A 6,191-nucleotide genomic window follows, 5' to 3' on the forward strand; every position below is an offset into this window, starting at 1 on the left:
CAATGCTGAATAAAAGTGCTAAAAGCAAACTGTTTCGTTTCTAACCATAGGGAAATAGAGCTCTATCATGCACTGGTAACTATGTTGTTTGTTGTATTTCTTTTGCAGATTTTTAAAAATCAGGTTGATACAATTCCTTTCTATGCCTAGTTAGCTGAGAATTTTTGTTATGCATGGATGTTGGGTTCTGCTAAATATTTTCACTGCATCTATTGAGATGCTCATGATGTTTGTTAATTTGTGAACTACACTGACATTCTAAAATGTTAACTGTTTCAGATATTGTTGAATTCAATTTACTAAAACTTTGATTTAAAAAAAAGGAGAGACAGAAGGTTTGAAAGCCCATGATTGGAGGATTTGATCTAATGAGGGAGATCTCGGACGGCTTGGCTGAAGAAGTTATGTGAGATTTGAAAGTTGGGTGGACTTGAACTAGGTAAAGAAGGGCTGGAAGGGTGCTCTGGGCAGAGAGTACAGAGTTGACAAAAAAGTCTTGTGAACCATGAGTACACGGTGACTGTGAAGGACTAAAAGTTGTGCGCTACTGCCACCTAGTGGTCACATCTTCTTCCCAGATCAGCGCTGAAATTCTGACCTCGCTGCAGGTCTGCACCAGAAAGATGATCAGTGTGGCTGAAAAGGTGAATATAAAGATGACAGAAATACAGAAAGACGAGGCTGAGGTATGGGTCAGGTTGCGTTATAATAACGCCTGTGCTGGGCACTTGTTATTTGGAGGGAAACCTGACAACTATGGTCCTGGCTTTCAAGGAGATTAGGGTCTAAGAAGCATCTTCTACAAAAGCCCTAGATGAAATTCTCCATGTAGGTCTACAACCTCTTTAACTTGCATTAAGCATTTATTTACTTTTATTTTCTCTAGGGAGAAAATACAGCAATAAAATACTGTGAACACTGTTCTCAAATAAGTCCTTTGGAAATCAGGGTGCCTTTTTCTCAGAAACAAGGTGTGGGAGTCATTTCTGTTGTTTGCGAAGGATTTCCAAACATCCCCTACTCTGGGCATTTTTCTATAAATGAGCCAACTGGCCTCTGTGTGTTGGCCCTACCTGTACACTTCTAAAATCTTTTGGCCCAAAAGCCCAATGGGCACTAAACTCAAATGGTCAGAGATCCAATTAGTTTAAATGAAGCCCAAATAAGCAGATACTAAATCTAAGTAGAGCCCTGGCCAGGTGGCTCAGTTTGTTGGAACATCGTTCTGTACATCAAAAAGGTTGCAGGTGTGCTTACCAGTCAGGGTACGTATCTAGGTTGAGGGTTCGATCCTGGGTCGGGCTATGTACAGGAGATCAATGTTTCTCTCTCACATGGATGTTTCTCTCTCCCTCCCTCCATCTCTCTTTAAAATCAATAAACATATCCTTGTGTGAGGATTTAAAAATAATCAACTAGGTAAAACCTACCTGCTCTGCATACCCCATGGAGTTGTACCCCACAGCTGCCAGCCATAGGGAGACCCTATGAACAGGTAAACCTTTGGAGTGACCGTGTTTTTCAACTGGTGTGCCACAAGAATTTGTAAAATATGCAGAACCTGGCTGTTCAGTCAGGAGCACTGACCTCTTTTTCCTTAGGTTGTCAAATTAAAAAATGACAATAGCCAACACAACAATAGCCATCCAGTGTGACTGCCCTGTCTTAAACCATAAATGTGCAGGTCATATAACAGTTACATGTTATTGGCCATGTAACATAATGAGGTTGCATCTGATTGGTTAATTCTTGGTACCAGAAATCCTTATATAAAAGTATAGGCACCTGATTTTCTTAAAGAAGCCACTTTGGAGCAAAAAAAAAAAAGGTAGGTAATTACTATTAATTTTTTATAAATCAAAATTACATTTTTTGTCAGATCAGCAAAAAATTTTTTTTTCAGGATGCTGAATTGTGTACTGTAGCAATGAATTAATGAGTTCCACAAGATGAGCAAGGTTGAAAATCACTAGTCTAGACATGAGTCCCTTCTCAGACACCCCTCACCTCCTTGTTCCTGTGTCTAACCCTTTGCAAGCTTTCATGAGGTAAGCAACTTCCCACACAAGCCTGTCACCAATAAAACTCGTCGTGTGCTACTGCTCCCTAGCGATCACATCATTTTCCTTGCTCAGCACAGAAACCCTGAGGCCCTGCTGCCACCCACAAGCAGTAGGACTTCCATCTCTGGCTGTTGCTGTCTGTTCTAGCTGGACAATGAGTTGTCAACGACACTGATGAGTGTCCTGTCCAGGATGGAGCATTGAATCGTAAGCACTCCCTCTATCCTCACCCTGAGCTCTTTCTCCTCCATGACCCAGTGACCAGCAATCTTTGGTGGTGGCCACTCTATCAGTCTGGGTGCCTGAGCGACAAGGACGTGAAGAGAGTCTCCTGCTAGATGTCTCTATTACAGTCTCTCTGACCCTCTTGGCTCCACACATGCAGCTGCTGGCCAGGAGACAATCCATGCTACTGTCTTTGTATCTGTCTCAGTAAACTTGGGCTTTCATAACAAAATACTGCAGACTGGGCAGTTTCAACAACAGAAGCTTATTTCCATAGTCCTGGAGGCTAGCACGTCCGAGACCATGGTTCTGGTGGGAGCCCTCTCCCTGGCTTGTGGACAGCTGCCTTCTGTTGTATTTTCAAGTTGGGTTGGGGAGGGGAGGGGAGGGGAAGGGAGAGGGGAAGAAAGAGAGATCTTTTGTCATTTCTTCTCATAAAGGCACTCACCCCACCACGGGATTCCTCATAATCCACCCTCCTGACCTCATTTAAACCTAAGTAGCTCCCAAAGGCACCACCTCCCTACACCATCATGTTGGGGGTTAGGGGCTTCAACATAGGAATTAGGGAGTTAGAGACAGACCTTCAACCCACAACTGAAATCCTCTGGAGATCTCAGTGTCCATTGCTTATTTTGCATAACTATGGAGAATTCAGGCCATCGTAAGGCTTCCTGAAAACATTCCACATGTGCAGTCAGAGGCGTGGATTGCCACTCACCCAGGTCTTGGCAGGTACCTCAAGATCCCCCAGGAGTGTGAGAAAGTGGGCATTTCAAGAGGGGCTGCTGTGAGCTTATTACCCACTCACCTTATCAACCCTGGAGGGCTGTCATGAGACAGGTTGTCATTGCCTCTTGGCACAACTCTGAGATGTGTGAGCCTTTCCGCTCAGTTCCCCTGTGATTGGAGCTGACGAATATGAAAATGCTTTGCTATCAGCTAGATTTGTCTTGTGTGGTATCGCAGGCCCGGTTCCTAGCATGGACTTCCTGAGCGAAGGGATGACAGAAGCATCTTTTGTTCTAATGAAGCTACTCTTGGTGGCCCCTAGGGTAGCTTCAGGATGGGAGATAGTCGTGGAAAGACCAAAGCTTGAATAGAAACTCAGCTTTCAGCAATTGCCCCCAAGCAACCTCAGGGGAGGGGAGAGGTCAGAGGCAATGGGGACTGAATTAATTACCAAGACCAGTAATTCAATCAATTATGGCTGTATAGTGGAACCGCCATTAAAAGACCCTTCAGCCCTGGCTACTGTGGCTCAGTGGACTGAGTGTCTGTTGGTCTGAGAACCAAAGGGTTGCTGGTTCGATTCCCAGCCAGGGCACAAGCCTGGGCTGCAGGCCAGGTTCCCAGTAGGGGGTGTACAAGAGGCAACCACTCACATGTTTCTCTTCCTCCCTTCCCCTCTCTCTAAAAATAAAATTTAAAGATCTTAAAGAAAAAAAGAAGACCCTTCAGGCACCCTGGCCGGGTTGCTCAGTAGATTAGGGCATCATCCCCATACACCAATGTTGTGGTTCAATTCCTGGTCAGGGCACATACAAGAATCAACCAATGATGCATAAATGAGTGGAACAACAAATCAATGGCTGGCTGTCTCTCTCAAATCAATAGAAAAAACTTTAAAAACCCCTACAGGAATGACAAAAATCTGAATCAGAAAATTAATTTAAGGAACCTTGTTAGAATACCAAGTTGAAAGCATTTCCAAAACTACTGGCCTTGTTTTCTGGTGCAACATGGACAATTAGGTGAATACTCATGACACTAAGTCATTTTCTATTGAAATAAATCTACACACAGAAATGTTATTGAGACAAAAGTGTCTTATGAGAGTCTCAGGATTTCAAAAATCACTACCACATCCTTTGAAAATAACCTTCAAAGAAACGCCTTTAATTGGAATGGGTTTTCCTTAGGTAAGTGGTAGCTTTGTTGACTTTTCTGTATTTTTCAACAGCAAGTCAAGTAAGCTCCATCCGGGCAACAGCAGCACTTGGCTCTCGCTCCAAATGCATGTTGGCAGACAAAGTTACAGAAAGACAGTTCAGTGGCTGGGGAGGTTCCCCCTGAAGAGCTATGACTCAGTTGGGTTTTTACTTTAGCAGAGAGATTGAGAATTTTGTCATATTTAAGTTAGCATATCTCCCAAATGCAGTTCATAGACCTCTATTTTGAGGAACTGGATTCTGATTTTTTAAAAAACTGATAGGACATTTCTGAGATCACTGGGGAAATTTGAATTCTGACTAGATAACAGACAGTTAAGGAAGTGCTGTCTTCCTGTTGTGTTGCCACTGTTACATGTTTTCTTTTTAAAGATTCTTATCTGATGATGGTAACTATGTACTGAAACACTTAGGCATTGAAAAGGTGAGTTCACAAAAGGTCAGTTCACAAGACTGAATCACTTCAGTCACCAGTATTCCCATTACAGAGTGTTGGGCATCAGCACAGTCCTGACAGACTTCCCTGCCACCAAAGGTAAACCCAGGCTGATGCAAGTCCACTTCTGAACCTGCTGATGCAGAACTGGGACTGGTGTGAGTTTCTCAGGCACTTGGGAGGTCTCAGTTTGGGTTCCCCTAGAAGCAGACCCCAGGATAAGGATTCAAATTCAAGTTGTTTATTTGGGAAACAGTTCAATGAGAATATAGAAGTTCTGAAGTCACATTCTGTTGTGGACAACTACAGTTTAATACTGCTGGAGCTCATACTGCTAGTTCTAATGTTGCTGGAGCTTAATACTGCTAACACAAATATTGCTGGAGCTTAATTCTGCTAGCAGTAATACTGCTGGAGCTTAGTATTGCCAGCACTAATACTGCAGGAGCTTGATACTTCCAGTACTGATACTGCTGAAGCTCATGCTGCTAGTAATATTACTGAAGCTTAATAGTGTTGGAGATCAATACTGCTAGTACTACTACTGGAGCTCAAAACTGCTAGTAATAATACTACTGGAGCTTAGTAACACTAATACTAGTGCTGCTGAACCTTAATACCAATACTTCTGGAGCTTAATAATGTATAGCATAGTACTGCTAGTACTTAATACTGCAGGAGCTTACTACTAATAAAAATGATAGTTCTGGAGATCAACAGTGCTAGTATATTGCTGGAGCTTAATACTGCTAATACTAATACTGCTGGAAATTAATGCTGCTGGCACTAATACTGCTGGAGCCCAATACAGCTAGTGCCGCAGTAGATTAATTATGTAGTTGTTAGTACTGCTAGTACTTGATACTTCTGGTACTTAATAGTGAGGCATTTAGTACCGATTAAGCTTTAGAGGCTAGGAAGAAACACACACTTCCCAGTTATCTCCCAAAGGTCAAGGGACCTGAAGCATTTATGTCTCAACTCCTGGCAGGTGTTGCTAGAGGGCTGCGTCCAGGTCATGCAGTCCTCAGCACTTCCACAGATGGGCAGAGAAGGCTTTTCAGCCACGCCTCCAGCAGGCACACATGCCCACAGCCACCAACACCAGGCTCTACTCTGGTGGACCTGCTCTGCCTTCCCTCTCCCAAAGCCTAGGGTTAGTGGCTGCAAATGAAATTTTGTGTGTTAGCTCTTTAAGAGGGTAGCTGCGTCTCTAGCTGTCTCTCCCTAGTGGACAGAAACCCCACTGCTTTTCACAGCTGGATGTTATGTGGGTGCCTTTTCCAGTTCCGGTGCTCTTAGGCTGGGTGGGGAAGCCAGACTTGGAATTGAGACACCACCCTTCCCAGGGGGAATCTTCCCAGCCGCTGAAATACCTCTCCAGAACTTCATGTGCCACCCGTAGAGCCCAGCCAGCCCTCTCACGCCTCTGCACTTCCTCCCAGTCTTGATGTGGTTTCTTCTGTAAGTCCTTGTATAAGGCTTCTCTCCAGCTCGTCCTCAGTTCATTGTTCA

Source organism: Phyllostomus hastatus, unplaced genomic scaffold (assembly GCF_019186645.2).
Source record: "Phyllostomus hastatus isolate PE091 unplaced genomic scaffold, TTU_PhHast_1.1 phas_contig_549, whole genome shotgun sequence".
Lineage (NCBI taxonomy): Eukaryota > Metazoa > Chordata > Mammalia > Chiroptera > Phyllostomidae > Phyllostomus > Phyllostomus hastatus.